General features: G+C 42.5%; 1 long non-coding RNA gene across 8 annotated transcripts in view; it reads right to left on the reverse strand.

Annotated features, from left to right (window-relative positions):
- LOC128909256 (uncharacterized) overlaps positions 1 to 22796 on the reverse strand; it is an 86734-nt gene that overhangs the window by 62721 nt on the left and 1217 nt on the right. For 7 of the 8 annotated variants that reach the window (XR_008466309.1, XR_008466306.1, XR_008466305.1 and 4 more), the window contains 7 exons: positions 22102 to 22199; positions 14624 to 14709; positions 13908 to 14045; positions 12690 to 12843; positions 9937 to 10020; positions 7930 to 8008; positions 5946 to 6023 (listed from right to left, as the gene is read on the reverse strand). This is a non-coding gene — a long non-coding RNA (uncharacterized LOC128909256). The remainder of the gene's footprint in view (positions 1 to 5945; positions 6024 to 7929; positions 8009 to 9936; positions 10021 to 12689; positions 12844 to 13907; positions 14046 to 14623; positions 14710 to 22101; positions 22200 to 22796) is intronic. The other variant, XR_008466307.1, reaches the window with a different exon arrangement.

Consider the following 22796-nt stretch of genomic DNA (forward strand, 5'->3'; position numbering starts at 1 on the left):
GCTTTCTAGAAGTAAAAGGTCTATTCACTAAAATATTTGGTACCTCTAGGCACCTTTTATCCTTAAATGCATGCAGAAGAGGAATGCAACACCTTAACTGGGTGCTGCATTCCCACAGCTTCCCAGTGTCCATCTTTGCAGCCAAACTGAGATCCGTGAGCTAGGTGACGGGGTTCAGAAAGGTGGCCAATAGAAAGGGGTGCTTAAAAGTTTCCTTTTTATGGTTCCCTAGATTTTTAAAACTGTATTTGCCAAGAAAACCATTTACAGGAGGGGGTGAAAGCCATTTTGAAAAACCAGATCAATTTAGCTACCTTGATTGACAACCACAGTTTAACAAAAAGAGGACTCAGCCATAGAGGGACTTCATGGCACTTGCCCTTGCTGCTATGACAAGGGCTAAAAGCAGAGATTTCAATATGAGCTGCAGTATCGTGTTTCTGTGTGCTTTGCTGTAGTACACAAGGTGATCAGGATTCCAGCTAGACGTTTTGCTTTCATAGTCTTGAGCAAACCTTGTATGAGTCTTGGTGCACAATATGAGCAAGGCTTGAATAGCTGGGACATAAAGGCTCTTCAGGTGGCTCAATAGCCCGGTCATATGCCCACAATTAATGGACACTTCTTCTGAAAAGTCCAGCGGCCCCTCCATAGGGACTTCATGCAGGATTTCTTCTCTTCCTCGCTGGTGGGAAAAAAGCTGCCCATAGTGCCACTGACACCAGGCAATTAGTTGCCTTGAAGTTTTGCCATCAGCATCAGTGGGGCTAGAGTTTGACCATCACTTTAATAGTTTAGAAGAGAAAAGATGGCTCTCTTGATTTGCGTCTGCCCTTCCGCAGTCAGTCTTTCCTAGGCTGCAGTAGCGTACCTGCTGCGTAAGCGATTTACAATAGGCACATTGTCGTTGTAAACACAGATTTTCATTCGAGACCTATATAGGCTCATGGGTAACTGGGAACTCGCACAACTAATCACAGCCAGGGTGAAATTAAAACCAAGTTAGTCACAATCACCGCAAACAGCCAAAGGAGTCTCGTCCTGCCTGTAACATGCATGAGGCTGGGGACAGCCCCAACCAGCAGAAGAGCGCTTCTGGTATGCAATTTGAAGGCCAAGCTGTGTATAGCAGGCAGTTCTCACAGGGACTATGCTGCCACTGTCCTCTCCATCTCTTGGCAAACTCCACTTCATAGTCTTTTCAGACTGGGCTCGCAATGGAGTCTAAGAGAATTAGCTGCCTATTGCAATCAGAAGCCAAGCGGCTTTGGATACCCAGCACTGCTTGGCTCCTTTGCCACCCTCAACTTCAAACAGTTCCTCAATATTTCATGGCATTCTTTGCTAGAAAAAATAATCCCTCCAACCAAAAAGAAAATCAATTTGTAAAAAATAGAACTAAGGCAGCCGTCCTTTTCCTGCCCTGCTATCCGTGCAGAAACTAACCAGGTTGCTAAGGGTTAAATCCGATCCTGAATTGGCCCAATCAGCTTCATTTTTGCCATCTTATTAGGTTAAATAAATAGAAACTTCTTGCAATATCCATCCATAATGATAAGCAATTCCCACTATAATGGATGGCTAATATATAAATTCAGCCCACATCAGTTTTGTGTCAACTAGCAAAAACAGAAACAATGGAAACTAGACAGTCATGGCTCTGCATAGGTCAACAACCAAGGTTATCTGTATTCAATTACTGGTATCTGCAAACTTGCATACTGTCAGCTGATCATAGACTAAATGAAAACTTATCATGCACAGAGGCAGCAAATACATTTATTTGAAGCAGGCATCATATTAGTTCACTGGTTTGACTGTGGTTAAGGGAAAAAAAAAAAAGGGTTATCAGTCTTTTGGGAAATTCTTTCAAATATAACCTGCAGCAAATATCTAAAATTGGGGAGTATCTATGTTATAAATCTTTGTTCAAAAAGTAGAAAAGGAACAGAAATTGCTCTGTAGCCCTCTAAGACGATAAATTATATTATTTAACAATAGATAAACTTAGGGCACCTTTCCTGTGGTACAGCCCTATTGTGAATTAAGCTTTAATCTGCTTCACCTCAACATCTGTTCGGTGGAACCAAAGATCTGGCCGTATTGGACACAGACAATAATTTGTTTGTTAACCGCTTCTCCGGAACAATATATCATTTCAGAAAACAAAGCCTACTAACACAACGCATATTTATCTGTTTCCTCTATCTGTGTTCCTTTTTCCAGAAGTGCAAGTTCAGGCTTTTGAAATGTTTTCCTAGCGATAATTTGTGATGCTGTTAGATTCATAACCCTGGAAAAATAGATATGGGGTTTTTTTCATCTTTGACCAACAGATGTTCTGTTCGAAATCTGAAAGTCCTCATGATGTACGTATGAGCAAATTATAATAGTTAACGCCCCTGTGGAAGGAAAATGTCAATAAATATTTGCTATCACTAGACTGTTTGGAAACAAAGGCATTTGCTTCACAGAAGTTCATGTGCTCAGCCTTCCTATGCGGCTTTTCCAACAGGCTATTCAATTAGACATTTAACGTTTTGTTTCTTTTTAGAAGAGGAAGTAAAAAATAACTTCACAGACACAAAAAAAAAAACCATAAAAGCCTGCGGGCATCCTGTATGCCATTGTAAAATAACACTTCAACTCGTTTCAGTGATACAAAGATGACCACAGAAAAAAGCCACGCTCCAGCTCCAGCATTTTACCACTGCACTCCAAAGTGGCAATCGAGGAATAAAAACCATCTGGGAGTGTGATGCGGATAAATGTCCCAACATCTGTCTTCTAATGAGCACTATCCACCCCTACGGACAGTCTCCCCTGGCCAGACGACTTCACTAAAACTGTATTAACGTCCAAGTCTCCACCTCTGGTGAGAGGTAGGGTGGTTGGTTGGTTCCTACTTCCCACCAGTATTTTTAAAGGTCAGACTCATACCTCCATTGAATCTGCTAGAACTTCTCTCTCTCTCTCTCTCTCTCTTTCTCTTTTTCTCTCTTTCTCTCTCTGTTTCTTTGTTTTGGCTTGAAACAAGCAAACCGCTATCATTTTCAACATCAGGCTGGTGAGCTGGTGTAGACTATCAGAACTATCCTGCAGAAATATCAAACAGCCATATCCTGCCAGTTCAGTGATGAGCTCTACACCATCCTTGTTGTGTGTTGTATCGTATTGTGTTGTAGTCTCTTCCACTCTATTTTCTATCTCATTGTGTTCTTTTATCTCCCTCATCGTATGCCTGGGTGTGTCCGAACCCCTTATAGTGCTATGCAAAATGAGTAATGTCTAACACATGCTGTGATGATTTGGGGAATCGATCTCTGTAAAATGAATTCCGTTTTATAGCGTGGACTGCACGGCATCTGTTTCAGACAACAAGCCCCATATGGACCGGAGTTTCCTGGCCATCTCTGCAGCCTTTTGTCCTCTCATTGATGCAATGACCACAGGAGATGCAGGATACATCCTTTTACCTGGCTACAGGGCTAACAGTGGAGCATCACTAAAATGGGAAAAAATCAGCCGTGGAAATCCGACAGAGAAATGGCTGCCACCCAAGGCAGAGGAACTTTTCCAAGTCTGAACCCTATGCAGGCAGCAACTTAGTAACTGTTTGTTTTGTGGATTCATCTGATGAGCTGATAAAGCTGATAAGAGGGCACCTGAGGTGTTACACAAATCAGGAGAGACTGAGAATCCATGTTTCTGAGAAGTCGAAGGCAGGCATTTGTGTCTAGAAGAAGAATTGTGACCTACTTAGAAGAGTCTGACTTAAGCCCCAAATAATGCTCTTGCTCAAGCATGAATTACAAGCAGCTGAAGAAAGACGAGCTTTTGCACTTGTGCTCCAGCCAAGTTTGCCCACATCTAATAAAGGAAAAGTACGACTCGGTGCCATTTTGTATTCCCGTGACGTGGTGCAGATGGAGAAGCTGCTCCAAGCGCAGGTCCAGGAGCCTCTCACCCACTCCTCCAGGCACTCCACGTGTCCTGCCTCGCACCTCTCCTCCCAGAGCCTGGAGCTGGAAAGCATCAGGTTCGAGAGTGGCAGGAGCGGTGGGAGCTGTCAGAAGCTGCCTTACAAATGGGAACCGGAGCTGGCAGCACCAGCGGTACATCAGGGATGGACCGGGCTGGAGAAAAAGAATTAAAAGCCCCATGGCTAGAAGCCTGGAGAGTCAGAGAGCAGCAGTCACCCATGGGGAAACGCTAAGCTATCACACCTAAACGCAGATACAATAGTCTCAGTATGGCAAAATTCCCAGGGGCAAAGAAGATGGTGAAAATATGAGTCCCATTTCACCCCCCATGCTGGGCGGATGCCTCGCTGTGTGTCGAGTCTGGGCGGATGCCGTGTGTGTTGTGGTGTTTGGGCCAAAGTCCCACAGAAAAAAAAAAAGAAAAAAAAAGCGAGTCCAAATTGAAAGATGCTATGACTCAGTCGTCTGATGAAAGAGAGGAACGTGATGTTGGGGCTGGCAAACATGACAGTGCTGTGGGATTATAAAAAAAAAAAAAAAAGACAAAGAACAAGCCCTCAGAGAAAGGGAATGCAATTGATGGGAGAAAGCAAAACAGGACATATTCTCCAGGGGTGCTTCGGACCGATCGGTTGAGATGTTTGTGGATGTGAGGAATCTAGAAGACATCCTCTTCATCCCACACACCGGGCTGGGTTCACACAGTCTGCACAGCTTCCCAGTGTCCCTGGCGGGGCTGGGGCTGCCCCCCCCTCACCACATGGGCCACCTTCACCCGGCAGGGGCTGAGCAGAAGGGAGGTGTCATTTGCTGTCTGGACACTGTCTCACAATTTGCAGTACAGGGACTTAAAAGTATGTGTATATTATGGGAGTGCAAAGTACGAAGGTGTTACCTAAGTTACAGCTCTGGATAAATTTGGGAGTTACTGGTTTATGAACACTGTTCAATATAAAACCATCTTAAAATTATCTTGGAAAATCTTTACATTTCTCTCCCCCTCAGTGAGGCTTCCCCTTCCCTGACCAGCGGATGCACGGCTGTGACTGCAGAAGATGCCGGTGCCTTTCAGCAAACAGTAACTGGCTGGGAAGGGCTGGAAGGGCTGGTTACACCCGCGCTGTCTGGCTGTACCTCACCCGTGCATGCTCCTGGCCCATGGCATCACCAGCCTCACGCCTTCCAACAGTGGCTCCAGTGGGAAAAGTCCCTGCCTTTATTTTGTGCTTCTGCCTCTGTGCCGTAGCTTTCCTTCTCCAGGGATGTTGTCCAACCCTAGATATGGCTTTTTTGTTCACCTCTTCATCAAACCCTGAGCGGTTTCCCCCCTTGGTTCGCATCCATTCTCACCTCAGCATGCAGCCGGACATTGCCCAGCCAGATTTTGATCGCTACATCCCTGCCTGCCCTTCTCCCGGAGAGTCCTGGCTTGGGCAGCAGGCTGAGCTCCTCCAGTCGGGATTCAGCAGTCAGAAAGGTGCAAAGAATAACTGCAGCACCATATTGGCCTTCACCATAAGGGTGTTTTAGTTGGTTTTTAAGGCTACCTGGGACATAACCGCATGCCCGGGGTGGGGAAGCACTGGGTACCGCACAGCCAGCCTGGGCGTGCTGGGGACAAACCTTCGGCGAGAGGCATGGACTAAAATTCACACAGTGGTCACTCTGACCCACGCCAGCAACGCAGGCAGGCCTGCAAGCCGGCACTTCCTAGCACCACACTTTTAACCGAAGCTAACTTGAGTTAAAGCTCGAGTTTTAACCATCTCGTATTATCTGCAAAAATGAATGCTGGCATCGGTACCACCTGGCAATGGCAAGGGGGAAGCAGGGACGGGATGGGGGGCACAGAACGGAGGAAAAAAAACGGCCTGTGAAGGATAGCTGAACTCTGCATGGTTTCGGTTAGCAAGAGGTGTGTTTTCTACAGAAAAGGCCCCACGCTCAAAGACAAAATGTTACCTTCGCCACAGCAGCGCTGGCAATCCAGGCAGGGTAAAAGGAAAAGCAGAAGAGGCGGCTGTTGTCCGAAAACAGTTTCTGGAAAAAATTAAAGTTCTCTTGAGGCATGTAGAAAATTTCCAGGATACCGTATTATTATTGTTATTATTATTACCCTTGATCTTTTGGAAGGTGGGGAGGGAGCACACACAGTTTTAAAGAAAGAAGACAAGACATCTGTAGCCTTTAAAAAGAAAAGCAGGAAGGCTGCTAGGCTCTCCTTACAGCATTTTTAATTATCTTCCTTAAGTTTCCCAAATAAAAATACATCGCATTGAGCCTCACCCAATAAAACTATGTGGGTAAATACAATACCCATTGTCTAATCAATATCATATTGCTCGTGGCTTTAGCTTGTTCGATAGCTGAGATCACTGACTCCTGAGTTGCACCTAAGGATGCCAATATCTGCTTAATGTCGGACAAACTACATTTGTTGTTCCCTGTAACTGAGTTCTTTAATCTCATTAACAACCCACAGATACTAAAATACAGCTTTGCATAAACTGGCTGGAATATGCCAGGTTTCCAGTGGGCACTTGTAGCTCAAGGCGGGGGGGTGTTGCGGGTTAAATAAGCTCGCTGGTCCTGAACTCGGACACCCATAAATGGCAGAAATTGCAAGAAAAATAACACCCAAGAGAAGCTGTCAGATGCAGAGCATCAGAGGCGGTGGAAGGTAAGAGAAAAGCTGAATTGTATTTGCATTATTTGCACCCCAGCCCCGGTACCACGCTGCCTGTTGGCGCGGCGCACGCAGCAGTGACCCCAACCCCAAGTGAGGGGACACCCCCTGCTCCCCGCGCCTCGTCTGCCTGCGCTCCCCTCCTACGGCAGCGAACCCGCGCGCTCCAGCCTACAACGCCCGCATCAATAAATTATCTTCATTGGAAACACATTGCAAACAAAATGCAAATGGCAAGAAAGAGCTTGTTCTCAAAGGCCTGCCTTGAGAGTTCATCTACCCAGATTGTAAACACTTGATAAGTATCCTGGTTTTCAGGCTAACTGTCTGTATGGCAGATCCCAGGACCAGGCTCCTGGGATTTCAAAATGTATCATGAAATAAAAACAGCTGCAAGGGAAACTCATATGACTAGGATAGGTGCCATATAGCAATTAACAGCCAGAAGTTTTGATCTGGAAAATCACATTTATTTTAATTGCTTCACTGTTGTGTTCATAAAGAATTTGGCTCATTTGATTATTTTCCTTATTAGATATACTACTTAACTTTGGAACAATGTAGTCATTAGTTCCATTGTTCCAGGTTTTTCATTGCAGCGAAATGAATGACAGAGACATGTTCTGCAAGGAAGATTGTTTATAAATATTTATCATAGCCTTAACAGATATTTGTGTAATCCATCCTAATTTTTCTAGCACGTAATTTGCCAGTTATTTAATCTGTTGCGTGATGAGTGGCAGGTTTCTTAACCTGCGAGTTCAATAAGGCAGCTAAAGCGTGTGATCTCTTATCACAAGAACAGAACAGGAGAATAAACGCTGCTTTTTTTATATTCTTTTGAAAGCTCATATTCCCTCCTTTTTCCTTTAGTGGGCTGTTTAAAGTAGATGCACGCGTCTGATATTGCTTTCACCTCTGTCGTGTCTTTTATTTTTTGACTCAGCAAAGAGTAGGACAAACCCTGCCATCAGGGATGGATGGCAGGGATGGAGGGCAGGCCGGGATGGACGGAGGGCTCGCAGGCTGCAGCCCTGATGGTAGCTCAATCCTACCTGCCCGACTATAAAATATGCATAGGCCCTTCTGCAGCAAACGAATCTACTTAATTGAAAGGAATCGGCAGGTGAAAAATGAAATTTGGCAGTTCAGCGCCGCTCCGCCATTTGGTGGTTGTTGTGGGACTCCAGCGAAAGGGAGCTATCACTGCGGGCATAATTTACTTGATTTTAAGGATCTGTATGAATTCTGGCGACATACCAAGTAGCCATTAGCTACGAGGAGTGTTTCCCGATGCTCATTTGTTTTCCATGTGTGAATTTTCGCTCTTCCAAACTTTCTGTAGAAAAAAAAGTATTTTTTCTTCATCAATTCCACGTGGAAAATACAACAAAAATCCAGATAATAAATTATTCAAGAAACACAACAGATTATTTTTTTTTTAATGGAAAAATACAAGTTCTGGAATCAAACTGTCAGCTTGCTTTGATTTCGATATTTTAAGTTAAGTGTTATAAAATGATATGCTTGTTCACTTGCTCAAGGATAGTCTTTCTGGGCAAATTATCCTAAATAGGGTAACTCAATAGCAAAGTAGGCAGGCTTTTAATGCTATTACTATTAGGAAAATGCCATTAATATGAGACATATGCAGGATGCTATTACATCAGTAGGCTGCATTTATTTAGTCAGTATGCAGGAACGGTCCTACGGATCAGAGCGGAGATGCTGGGCCTTTAACACATGTAGCTTGGCTTAGTCTCGAGGTCAAAATCTGCTAATGCAATTTTCTGTATAAGAACAAGAATTTAAAATCCATGTGGTTTTAATGACACATTCCAAAATTGGGGGGTGAGGGGGTGTTGATTTTGTTGGGGTTTTTTTATTTGTCCTACTCACATTAAATGTGAACTTTTTTGAAATGTGTATGTGTGTGTCAGACACTGAAACTAATTTGTGAAATAAGACAAACTTTAGAAAAAAATCCCTTCCCGTTTATTTGCTTGAAATGTTTGATTTTGGTCAAGTTATGTTTCAAATTAAAAAGATCATTATTGGTAATTTGCATTTACTTATTGAAGCATTACATAATAAACCAAAACCATGTGTTAAAATGTAACTCTCATAAAATAAGTGCACTGAGATAAAGGGGCTTCAGAGATTTAAAAAATCAATGCAACGCTTAAATAAGACATCTAAAAAGGGTGCCTGCCTTTAAAAAGAGAGTGTTTCTATTTCAAATAATTAATATGTTTTGGTTTCTTCATTTTTGTGGTCTCGTAGCACAACTTATATATAAAGCACTATGTTGAACATGCATATTTTGGACTGAGCTCTTGTTTGTGTCTATTTAACAGCTACTCACAGCTGTCTCTGCTTTAAAAGTATTGGGATAAAATTTCATCGCAACCTCCAGTCAATACAAAGTACTAACATTATTTTAAATGGCCCTGGCCGGGGCTGGAGGCGCAGGCAGGGTGCAGGCAGGGTGCAGGCAGCTTGCTGCCCCTCCTCTCACCCAGGCGTCCCTACGGGCGGCACCACGGCCGAAGAGCACACCGTGGGTAGGTTTTTCCTTCTGTAACACATAGCCTGCAGCTTATCTGGTTAACGTATAGATTTATATTTCAAGATTTGCTGCTAATTTAACTGTGAAAAACACAGGCACCTTCCTGAAATGTTAGCAAAACTGCAATTCCCATTTTTTTTGTGGTACTAAGAAGAAAGTGAAAGTGAGTGGTTGCTAACTGGGTCTGGAAAGCTTTTATCGGTGTGAAAAGGAAACACAGAACAGGGGAAGGTTTCATGATTTCACTTACTCAAAAAGTTAAAGAAATGTGCTAAAGGAAGACTTCTTTACCAAGATCACAGTGTTTGACCCCTTTTGCCATGCAAAATCCAAACTTTTTTTGGCACACCAGCATCACCCCCTCATGAAGATGAAGCCCAAACGAGCACACACGCACATGCCTCCAGCCCTGCGGGCAGGACGCGGCAGTGGCTGGGGGCTTTGGTGGGGTGACAAAGAAGTGCAGCCATCGGGGGCTCTGCTCAGAAACGGAAACAGTTTATTGCTGTAACAAGCAAGAAAAAAAAAGTATATATGGAAAGCAAGAGGCAGAATATATAGACAAGAAGGTGTAAGTACCCTTTGATGCCAAACTCCAAGTGTAGGCCACCACTCAACTCCACATCAGGGCAGCACACCCACACCTGAGCAGTCATTCATGAAAAGCTGTAGGAGACTGTATTTTTAACGTGACATACCTGCTCAAGAGCTCTGCTGACCATGACTCTATTTCACCTTTTTTTCATGATCTCCAGGCACGTTGTTCTCCTTTTTGTTTCTGTCTATAAAATCAAACGAAGATCTCATGTAATGGTTTGCTCCTTGTGCTTAGTCTCCTTCTGCCCACAGAATATCACCGGTTAGATAATATCCCTCTAAACCTTTTGTTGTTTATATACCTTTGTCAAGCATTGGTTTACATCATTTGTCATGCGTTAGATCAATTAGCAGTATCTAAAATGCGATATGTCACGTGAAGCATTTGAAGGGTTTTGTTTGGTCAAGGTGTGCCCCTTTCCCGCATGCAGGGCACAGCGATGGCCGCTGACTTGCAGCTCGGCCACCACAGCCTGCACGCAGGCCAGCATCTCAGCGCTGGGGTTTCAGTGTCCAGCAACAGGCAACGCTCCACACTGAGGGTGGGAAGCCACGGTATGCTGCGGTTAGGAGGGCAAATTGTCAAGATGGTTCAATGGAAGTTTTTAAAGATGCAGTGAGCACAGGCTGGGCATCACTTTCCCAAGAGGTCAGGCTAAATGGACCTAGTGGTCCCCACTACCCAACATGGCACAGCGCCGGTACCACTGGTGATACTGTCCTTTGAGAATTCTTACTCTGCTCATCACCATTCCTCGCGGGACAAACTGCAATGGTTTTTGTCCTCTGTTTGTGAGTTCCTCCAGTGCAGCCATGGCACCCTCCCCAGCACTCACTGGTCTTTGCTCCCCGCCTCGCCAGACCCACTGCGCACACGGCTCCCCTCCTACCAAGGCATCTCCCACAAGGCGGGCACCCAGATGCTCAGAAAGCTTGTATTTTATAATTGAGTCTTAGCAGGTGTGCTGCATAGCTACACACACTGTATGTGTGTATGTGTATGTATATTTATATCTATGTATACTTATAGATACATAGATACGTATATGTGTGTGTATATATATAGCACACATATATATAGGGTGTGTGTCTCTGTATATGCATAAAGGTATGTATACACACATGATTTACTCTGCATACATACATGTACACGTGTACACATACACATATACATAGACATCATATCCCCACTTGGGCTGTTGTTTCAGTCCTGGCGCTGTTGTACCACATTCTGCTTGACCCTGTGATGAGGACATAGCCTTGCATGGAGTTAGCTGTGCATTTCTCGGGGCCGGGGCAAGGGGGGGGGCGGGTGTTGGTCTTTTTTTTTTAAACTGCCTGTTCCTGGAGACTATTCCTTGAGCCTTACACCTGACAAAGGCCTCTGGGCTTTCCTGTGATTCAAACGGTACATTCATAATATTTACAATTAGCTTTGTTAAGCATATTTTTGATGCTTTTAACATGAACAGCTCTCATTTCTGCTCTCTCAGCTACATCTCAGACTGTAGCTACTTTTACCAAATTTTAATTGTAAACTTAGTAATTATGATATTAACTTAAATTATTATATATTAACTTATAATCTTAATATGTGCCTTAATGACAACAGCAACAAAGACAGACATGCAGAAGAAATTACAGTGAATTGCTCCATAGTACAGACGACTTGCGCTCCTTCAAGAGGCGAGCTGGTGCTGGGAGAGGCAGACTCATTCCCAACAGGCAGAACTTTCATACAAAGAAAATAAAACCCTTTCTTTTTTTTTTTTTTTTAACAACTGCTCCTTTTCACTTTCACAGTGAACTCCGTGTCTCTGTTTTATGGTGCAGCAGGCCTGGCTTTGCAAAGTTTCGTTCTTCTGGTTTGCAATACCAGAACCATACTACTATCTGTGTGAATAAGGCATTTTCTCCAAGAACATGCCTAATGGTTAGAGTCAGTCTACCAGATGGGTTGTAAAACACTTTGAAACAACTCCACTCAAAGGATATTATACTCCTGAAGCTGTATGTTTGTTTTATTATAAACAGAGCTTTCTAAGTAAAAAACATAGAAATGCTGTCTACTTCTGAAGCAAACTGACATGTGGAGCCGTGCTAGATCTCTGCTGAAACAGAACTTAATTTATCGCTCCCCCTAAATATCAAAGGGGCTTGAGGAGGAGCCATATCACTTTCGGTCTTTTTAACTGAAAGATGCTGTGGGTGACTGAAAAGCCCATGTAGTTTTAATTTATCATCTGATTGATAGGCATTAGATGGTCTCTCTCCAACCAGCTGATTTCAGGCCTTCCCTGGTGTATAGCTCCTGCAACCTCAGCAGCAGCCCTGAGGGTGTGAGGAGCCCCTTTGTAGCTGATTTTTCTCTTCTGATCTCAGCAGAGAGGGCCCTGCAGTGCTCAGCTGGAGGTAGAACATCTGGCTGGAGAAGGGCTCCTGCAGGGACCTCCTGACAGGGGGCATGGCTACGGACACGGCAGCTCCCACACGCTCGCCCACGCAAGGACTTAACTGCTAACACCACTAACAAACATCATGTCGGGCCCATTTCAGACTGCGCCTTGTCAGCCATATCCCTTCATGATACCCTTGAATCATAAAATGGTCCTTTGTACAATTTTTGTGCAATGCAAGATGACACAAGGCCAAGCAGTCTGCTTGACTATGTCAAACCAGTAGGTCTAGTAATTATCCCAAGAAGTAAGGAGAAAAGCCAACACGTTTCTGCACCACAGAAGTACCATCAGCCCTGCGGTGGGGATGGAGCTCATGGCACTGTTGGCCTTCTCTTCTTATGGGGTGTGATTTTCCTGCCTAAAGTCAGTAATAAAAGTTCCCCCCAACGACTCACACTTGATCTGACTTCCAAAATGTGCCATGCATATGAAAGACAGCTGCTCCGAAGAATCCACAGGCGAAGCGGGAAGGGAAGCACTGACTCCAAACAGCCATCGTCTTACAGTCAACATTTTATTCCTCCAAAACCTGAGAAACTGGAATGGTCCCTGTAAAAGACAATTAGCGTCCACATTATGATTCGTCAAACACCACCCATAAGAGAAAAGCTAAGCGGATTTTTTAATCTGAATTTGTACAGGCTTTTCTGTCATTCTTTAAGCAGCTTCATTATTATTTTTTTCCCATAATTTGTATAAAGTACTTAGCATTCAAAACAGATCCTTTTTAACCTTTTGCCCAACTTAGCTTTTTGTACTTTAAAAAAAAAAAGGGAGGGGGGAGATGGAAAGGGAGAGAAACCCTTTAAGTACCCTGGGCCTGGGTTCCTTCAGTGTGCAGGCTGTAAATGTTTTACTTTGATTTGAGATACATGACAATAAATTAGGGGACATTTATCAAAGCTGCTTTGTTGCATTGCTGACAAAAGCTGCTTTTTGCATAAATTACTGCATTATACAAATACACTTAGCAGGATCCTGTTTCTTTGATGTTAGTGAAGGAGATTTATGTCCAATGGAGTTTTTATTTATCTGCCCTGTTCACCTCAACAAGGGCAGGACATATTCCTCAATTAGTTCCATACCCCTAGAAATGACATATATATCTCACAACTAGAAGCAGAGAAATTTAAACAAAACAAAACAAAAAAGCAAGTGCACTTTTTCTGGCAAGTCTAAACTACTGTACAGTGTAAAAAGTAAATATTAGGCTGGAGCTGCAGCTTTGAAATCTTTGTTCTCAGACCACTTTGAAAACTATTTAAGTAAGCTAATTTTGACAAAACAATATTCCCTTTGCAGAAAAGCTTTTGTAGACTTCATTAAGAGACTAAGTAAATAGGAGCCCATTTCAACAAATACTCGATAGCCGAATAAGTAGGTTAAAAGAACAGATTCCCTGGGCGGTAATCCTCTCTGGAACTGTATTTATGCTAAAATCTCTTTCGATGAATATCTAATAAACTAATGAAGGCCATCTTAGGCTAAATGGTGAATTAGGATGGTTAAAAAGGAACTTGTCAAATGAATAAATTGGCTAAACAGTTACATTACTTAAATGAATACAGAATCTCTTGAAAACCATTTCTGAGAGCTATTCTTCTGTCACTCACCATCTCCATACCTCAGCCTACACATAATTTATTTTGTTCCTAGGTCAGCGGTTCAAATGCAGCCCTACGTGGCAACTCGGAGCTGTTGCTGTACAATGGCCTGAAATCATTCCGGAGAACTCTTTTTCCGTCCCGGATCTAAAAAGAAAAAGAAACAAAAAGCAGAAATTTACTATTTCCCTCCCCGTAATATATTTATAGAGTGATGTTTGTCAGTCTTTGGTGTGTTTTTTAATCAACACCGGTGTATCACCGAGCAAGACCATGCAGAGGAGATGGTCTGTGTTGGAGACTACTAGTTACAGCTGAAAAGTTGTCAGGACCTGTGTTAACTTTCAAGCTATGCCAACGACACGGAAGATTTGATATTGCGAGGCCTGAATCAGCTCAAGCAGACAGTTTGCAGCGTTGTCCCCATCCTTGGGTAGTCTTTCCCCCAAACTGGAGAGAAGCCCCCACATCTCTGGAGCCCTCCGCTGAAGCCACTAGGCCTATAATTGGTTCCTCTCATGTTTCACACTTTCTTTACTGGCCTTTGCAGGGCACTTTTTTTGATCAAAATGTTTCTGTCGGAATGACTTGTAGCTTTTGTTCATTCATGTCTATGAAGTTATTGAAGGTTTTCAACTTACAATAAAAAAAAAATCTTTTTCTAAAATAGTTATAAAATTTTGTTAGCAAACTCTTGTTTTGTTTGAAGGAAAATATGTTCTTACATGTTAATAATTTTGGTTTTAATCAGATTGCACCCTTTTTCAAAAATTCTGGAAAAAGCTCTCTCTCCTTTCCCCTCCATCCGCTCCTAAGGAAAAAAAAAAAAAAGAGAGTGAGATCCTTTGAATATTTAATGAAGATAGGAAAACAATAAAATTATACAAAAATAGATTTTCATTATTCAGGCGGCTCTGGGGAACAGATTCCACACAGTGCATTTCAATGATCCCAGACAATGGATTACTATCATAATTTGTTCTTAAAGTCTGTTTAATTGGCTTACTTAGCCACCTGTTCAGAATAGTTACCATGAAAACAGTGGGTTTGCTGAATTTCTGAGTGCCAGCCTTTCATCTTTCATCCTGCCTCCTTCTCCCGTTCTGGCCGTTATAAAGTATCGAGCAATGCTGAGCACAGATTCAAAAATAATCTCACAGCCATACAACATAATATTTTAACTAATCAGGAAGGAACTGCAAAGTTATGACAATAACATGCTAATCAGGGCGTTTACTCACTGTCAGCTCCGTCTGTTCCTGGGTAAGTGTCAATTTATTACATCCCACTGCACATACAATAATAGAGAGAAAATGTAAAGAAAGATACGCGTGTTTAATGTATGTAAATAGACAGATAGATACATACTATGCACGCTTCTAGCTGAACCATATGAGCCAATTTTACATTAAGAAGTTCCATAAAAAGCAGTAAAATTGCAAGAGGCGATTCAGCCAATGACTGAAAATCTTGTCCATCCCTTCAAAAAAAAAAAAAAAAAAAAAGGCAAGCGGACTTAAAGGCATGAACTTCCATTTAGCGCCGCTTACCACATTAAAAAAAGAAAAGCGCTGGGGCACCCTTTGTTGCCTGCCGCGAGTCAGATTGCTCTCCCCAAGGCTGAGGTAAAGTATTTTTGCAGGACAGGCGGTTCAGAGAAATGGAGGGGTTCAGCAGCAGAGCGTAATTAGCACTCTCTAAAACTGGAGCTACAATGTAAACAGCTCCAGTCTTCATTGCACAAAGCAAACAAACAATCCCAGCTGAGAATTCCCTGGCAGGGCTCGAGCAAATACGGCCCTCGCTGCCGACTGCTGTTATTGCTATGGTTGCTTAATCTAAACAGACAGCAGCATGTAAAAATGTAAATATTTGATATTTGTTAATACAGTCCTAAGTTATTGCTCTAGCCGGCTGTTTCGGTTTTCATGCATAGGGACGCCTATGTGCGACCCCCTCTTCGTAGATTTCAGTAGAGGAGTATTTTTAAGAAGCCATTATCTAAACTGCTGATGTAATAAGGCACCGGTATATGAAATACACTTAATAACTCAACTTTAGTTATTTATTGTGAACGAGGGTGCATTCTCCTTGATTCCATTTCCCAGCGAAATATAAGTGGAGCTTTCATCATGAGTGCTTGAATTTATGGCAAGCAGACCAAGTGACATTAAGAAAGCCACACAATCCCTTCATTCAGGCTTTAATAAGGAAGCCAAGGAAAAATTATCCAAGCTGGTTTGCGGGTGACAGCACAAGAACTTTTTGGAGTCAGAAAGTTAGCACGGAGGCTCCCTGTCAGCCCATTAAAAAGCAAGGTTGGCATTCCCAGATATTGGAACCATGTGTGCGGAGGAATTTTTCTTCTGGTAAGACATTCCAAATATTGTCCCAGAGCCAAACACTTCGGTGTTAGACTAATTTAAGCAGTATGTTGGAATCAGCTCTCAGGACTTTGATCATATGGAGATCGTTTGTTACAAATTGAACTAACCCAGTCTCTATTTCTGGTGGATCAGAACTATGGATTTGTTGAATTAAATGCCTCATTTAATGCAGTTTGCACATGAAAAGAAAGCTGCACTCAGGAATCTGATAGTGAATTTTTCACCTAACCAACAGGTCTACTTTTTTATTACTTTTAAACCTAATCCATACTCAGTCCACACTGTTCTTAATAAGCCCGAGGCTGTTCGGAGTGAAGGTTTAAATCAGCTCGTATGTTATGGGGGGAAAGCATCACTGAATTATCAAACCGTGTAATAAGGAACACATTTGAATCCAATTCAAGAAATAATTTTATGAAGAAAAATAAATTAGTCCTCGGTTGTTATTTACCATCCAAATAGCGCAGTGCTCTTTCATGACAGCAGTGGAGGGAAAGCTGAAAAATGATTTTGCAGACGTACGATTTTCTCCCTGCCTCTCGTTGCTGTCCCCATTTTTGCAGCTGAACTATTGTGAGGGTTAAAAGTGCACAAAATAAAGCATTTCCACATATGGCTGCACTTTCTTTTCATTTCTTGAAGTTATAATGTCTTTAACTGTTGATAATGATATTATAAACTGTCATTTAGTGCATTTTGAGTATATTAAATACATGAAACAAAGATGTGTATTTCCAGCTGGACCCTGATCAGAAACACTGAGATCTGATTCACTAAAAGTGCAGATAGCGACGTGCAGGGCTTGCGAGGAGCATTGTGGAACAGGTAGTGGTTGCAACAGTAACAGAATAAAGTAATAGAATAAAGTAAAAGAACCTGGCGGCAATTATTACTCCAGGAGCGGGACGAAACTGAAAACCGGGTACCCAAATGATAACTAAGAGAGGAGTCACTGGCAAGCTGCTACGCAGTAGACTGATACAGGACTCGAGTGTATCACAATTCTCTGCCTTGGGGAACTCAGGATTTACATCGTTTTCAGCACATTTTCATCTGGAGTCTCGCACAAAATAAAAATGGGAATGCCAGCAATTCCCAGGAATCCTTCCTCTTGGTCCCGCGGGAATCTACACAACAGAGCTTATTTTGAAGGAAACGGCAACGCTGGTTTCTGCCCAGAAGGGGCAAAATGAAGGTCTCCAAAATCACTGCTTTGAAAGGACCTTCTAGCCGAATTGAAAACCTCTGATAAATCGATATAATTTTTGAAGACATGTCTTACTATTTGACTGGTTTAGCAAAGAGATAATATGCCTTGGTATATTATAAAGCCTCAGCCCTTTGTTGCCGTTACAGGCATATCTGGCCACTGCAGCTGGAAAAGGAATGAAACTGAAGGGTTAAAAGAAAGAAAAAAAATAATCACTGTCCAGATTCAAGTCCTGAGCAAGACCCTTCCTTCCGAATAATCAAGACCTTTATTGGGTCCTACAGACAGGAACAGAAAATAGTGACACGCAAATAACACGGAAATAGCCCAAGCTTGGTCAAGGCAAGCTCATGTGGATCATGGTGTTTCCACTGCAGTAACACAAGTGCTAAGGAAACTGGCCTGAGTCTGTGCTGTCCTTAACCAGGCCACGAAGAGATGATCACGAGATTGCCACAACTGACGCAGAACACAAGTCAGATGATGGAAGCAATAAGAAAGTGTGTCCTGCGCTCCAAATCCCAACCTGGGGGGAGCAGGAAGGATCTCCCATGGATTCTTCCTTCTATCTCTCATTGCATGCACAGAGCAGAATTAATCCTTCATAAAGAAAAGGGAAAATGTTCCTTTAAAAAGACAAAACAACAAAACAGTTATATGGCTGATTTATACACACACACACACACATATATATTTTATTGGCAAATAAAGAAAGATCAGATCTTTAATGAAATCAGGATGGGTTTGGGAGGTGAACTTGAGCTGAACTCCCCAGATTTTCATGGAACTTCAATTAAAAGAGTTTCAGAGGAGTTGCTGAAAGCCAAGCACTTGCCATTGAAAGCTTAATTTAAAATGAGAAGCATTTTTACACCACATTTCCCAGTGAAATTCCAGCCCTGATCCTAATTATGTATTTTTTTCTTGAATGATAAGGTTTTTTTCTTTTTGAGATAAGCCGTGTAGCAACGTACATAAGTTTTATCCCCAGGGGTTATGACCAGTGCCCACATAGTGGCTACACTGACAGAAGAGCCCATCATTATTGTGCAGAAAATGAATCTACCCTCTCCACTCTAAAACAGTCAGCGCTTGTTATCGTGTGCAATATAAGAGGATTTAGATGTCTGATAAATGCTATGACTAGCAAAAAATGTGGTTTTGGGGAAAGGAGTGAAATCTGGCTTCAGAAAACAAACCAGAACAAAATAATTAAAATAATTAAAAATAAAGATGTTGGTTTAATTTCTGCTTACCAGCCTATTCTCATACAATCCCAGGAATACAAGGTTAATACAAAGCCTCACTGTAGGGCCCTTTTGAATACCAGCGGAGTCGTGCAACTCAATCCTTGAGCATTGCTTTGAAAATGTATCCCTTGCTTGATCAGATGCACCACGATTCAATCTGAGCCTCAGCTTCTGGGCATGGAAAGGGGACACTAACAGTGTTTGAAGACTGATCGAAACTGGACAGTGGATCCTAGAGTATCAATCGCCCGAAAGCATCAAGGGAAATAATCTTGTTTTAAGCAGGTACTGGGAAATAAATTACTTCAGAAACCATTTAAATAAATAATACTTTACTGTATAATGAAACATCATGGAACAGAAATTATTCTGGAACTGTTTGGGGGGGTGCCTAAAACAACAAAATCCAGCACTGTGTCAGGGCCACAGTTACCAAGACAAACTTTATGTGTTGTGGGATTGAATGTCTCCCTCTGCCCAAGTTGTCTGCACTGCAATTGAATAATAACAGATCCGCAAGGTATAGCTCGGCTCTTGGTGCTGCCATGTAAAGAGCAAGCACTGTAGTTTCATGGTCTCATGTGCAAAAAGCAACAATAAATAGGCTGAAAGGCTTCATTCCAATTAAAATACTAATTTCTCAAATTTATTCTATTTTTCCTTTTACTCTGAGCATTTCTTCTGTGGACCAAAGACTTTTAACTCACTTAAGAAAAGGTAAAAACAAATTGTCCTCAAAGGCTCCCCAGTCGCCTTCCCTTCCTGGATGTTTTGCGAGGAGCCTCAAGAGGAGGTCTTCCTTCTTTCATCCTTTTGGGTGATGAACCATGTCCTAGTACCTTCTGCCAGAGAAGGCACCTTCTCTGACCTCACTGCATTCAACAGCTGTGGGGAGTAATCGCCAAAACTGTGCATTTTTGTAGTGCGGGAGATGAACTGAAAGTCCAGATTGCCAGACACGGATTGTCTCTTATGGGGCTGATTATGGTCTTAAAATTGTCTGAATACTCAGAATATTCAACCTCTTCGTTGTTCATCTCCCATGAGATCCTCCTCATTTATTCCACAGGGGCGGATGCTGCCCTGTTGAAATTTCACAGTGTGAGAGCATCAGGGGGCAAGCCAGCCATTTCCAGATGGGTATCGTGTGACTTGGTTGGTGATTAATGAGAAGCTCCTACCAGAGCCTAGGACTGAAAGGCAGCCTGTAAATGTTCATGGCCATCTGTGCGTGACCAGATATCCAGCAGGACAAACGTGATGAGGGTCTGGAGAGGCGTACGGCTGTGGCTTTGATGGGTTGACCAAAGCACTTTGTTTATGCTAGCTGGGTGTCTACTGATGGAGCATGGACAGACAGTGTCTGATCTCACATATAGACTGCCCAACCACAATTTTTATACCTGCAGAGTACTGGTATACCAAATCAGATCTCTGTACGGTGTGCTCATGAGATTTTGGGTTAGTACCAGAGGCCCCACCACTGGGATTGAAATACCATTGAACCATGTACTAGGACAAGCGTTTAATATAGAAACAGATAACCTGGTAGGAGTTAGAGGAAGCAGCTCGCGAGTTAGTGCCTCCCCCTCGGTCTGCTGCACAGACCTGAGCTGACACCAGCTAAAGCAGGCTGCTCCCAAGATGTCCAGGATTTCACAGATAACGAGAACCTTCCAATTGATGGTTTCAGCCTGCTACAATGCAGCGAGGGGAAAATCAAAGTGGATTTTTCTCTCTGCTCATACCTTCCGTTCGCAGAGTTTGCTACTTTACAGAGAGACCGAGGCTATTTAAAATGCCAGATCCATTAAATCCTTTGTTTTCTCTAACTAAGAAAGAAAATGGTTGCTCGCAGTTTTATGGAAAGCCATCAGTCTTTCCCAAAACCACTTACTGTACTGAAGAAAATAAACATCACTGTGTATGTAAAGCAGAGCAGAAAGGCTGCAGTCATGGGCAAAGCACTGCTTTCTTTAGCAGTAGCAACATATTAAAGACAAATGTAGTCCACTGAAAGTGACATAAATAAGTGGATTTTCCATCTGAAACATTGTTTTTAGCAAGAGAAGCTTTTAATCCCCTTAAGTTCATTTCTAATCTGTCTTGGAAGTGCTTGTCTAAAGAATATTACATTGATATAAAGGATTTAATTTATTAAAACTAAACAGCAGCCAGCATACTACTAAAGAATATCTTGTACGCAGTACTCTCCCAAATGAATAAAGCTGCTACAGGTAGAAAAAAAAAATGCACAAACACTTGGCACAGCATTCATTAAAAATTCACACATTATATTCCTGCGCTCTCCTGCTCGCTGTGCTTTTCCCAATAAAGCAAACACTTTAGAATTCATAATACCTCTTTATCCCATGTGCACAAGTGACCTCCTCTCCTTTATGCACCTAGCAAATGAACAAGTACAAAAGGGAATAGAGTAAGCAGAAAACTAAACATGCCCTCTCCTACCCAAGAGCATAAAGAGAGGGCAAGCAGAGGTTCTCTGAAGGGTTTAGCGCAGCATCTACCAAGATGCCAGTGCTCTCGCTAGCCATCAGTTTTGGCTGGTGCATGCTGCGTAGACAGCATCAATTACACAGTTTGTCAGTCAATTAATTTTAAGGCATCTTTCTTAAAATAGCAGTTGAAAGAAGCAAAAGCTGCCTTCAAACTACATTTAAATCACTCGTTAGCCACCAGTTTGGCAGACTATTTAATAAGCAGCAAGAAGCCAACCACCAAATGACAAAATGTCCTTCGTGTCTCTGCCTGAGGATGTGACAATTTGTCCACGTTTCTAGCAGTCCACCTTGAGACATCATGAGACATCTTCCTGGTTTCTCCATGAGTGCTTTCAGTATGTAAGGTGGTGTCCAAACACAGTAGCTTCAAACAAGGCCCCAGAGATCTTTTAGCTCTACGCCCCAGTCACGGAAAAGACTTGCAAAAATGTGGTGAAAATGAGTAACCAACTGTCTTAAGGGACAATTTAGTCCGCAAGGAACAACCTACACATTCAAAAATGTACTGCTATGTACAAGGCCTCTTTCCTGAACTGTGCAGTTCAATACAGTATAGATTTTCAGCCTTTTTTTCCTGTGTCTTGCCAAAAGAGACATTATTTATGGAGAAAATCCTGCTCTGCTATGGCACCGTGTATGCGTTGTGACTCATCTTACATTACGCCCATTGATTTCTTCTGAAGTCACAACGGAAGCACACTGTTGCAAATGAGATCAGTATTTGGTCGCATATTGTTATCACACTGGATCTTAGATGAAATTATACATGACATAGTTTCCGTTCATTTTAATAATGGCCAGCAGCCATACTGCCTCCATTTCGAGCCCACATACCTTAAGTCAAACAGGGTCAAGGCTGGTCAGCGCTGGAACGTCTCCAAAGAAAACCACGAGGCAGGCGGAGGTATTATTCAGGGATTAAGATTTTAAACCTGCAGAGAAACATGTTCATGAAGAGTCAGTGTATGAATAAGTGTTTTTCACGCGACAGTCTTGGATCAGTGCTGATGCTGACTAAACACCACCTAACCAGTCCGACCAAAAAAAAGAGTCAGCACATGATGCTGGCTTTTGCCTTACTGCACAATACCAAAGTAAAGCTCTTCCCATACGGTTACATACACACAATCGTGGCAGTTCTAGCAGTACTGGCACATGGTTGAGAGAGTAGAAGGAGGACTGGTTTTCCTGAGCTCTTGCAAAAGAAAAAGTGGCCATGAAACTGAGGGCCTTTCATAAGAAAACATTTTTCTCCGGGTGTTATATAGGTGCACATTTTAACAATTAGCAAGGGGAATGACAAAAAACCTCTTCTTTAAGGAAAAAATTAATTAGCACAGACAGCAAAGGCTTCTGTCTAATAGGAAATCCCTTTTCTTCCCTGCATTCTTCCCACCATTTTAGACGGTGCTGTAGCACAGTCAAGTGGTACCTACTGACATTTGTATTTTGGGTAAAAGCCCATGAAAATATTAAAGCATGAACAAGTCATCAAGTCAGTTTATGAATCAATATACAGATTTCCTCCA

The sequence above is a fragment of the Rissa tridactyla genome, chromosome 4, assembly GCF_028500815.1.
Source record: "Rissa tridactyla isolate bRisTri1 chromosome 4, bRisTri1.patW.cur.20221130, whole genome shotgun sequence".
In the NCBI taxonomy this organism is placed as follows: Eukaryota; Metazoa; Chordata; class Aves; order Charadriiformes; family Laridae; genus Rissa; species Rissa tridactyla.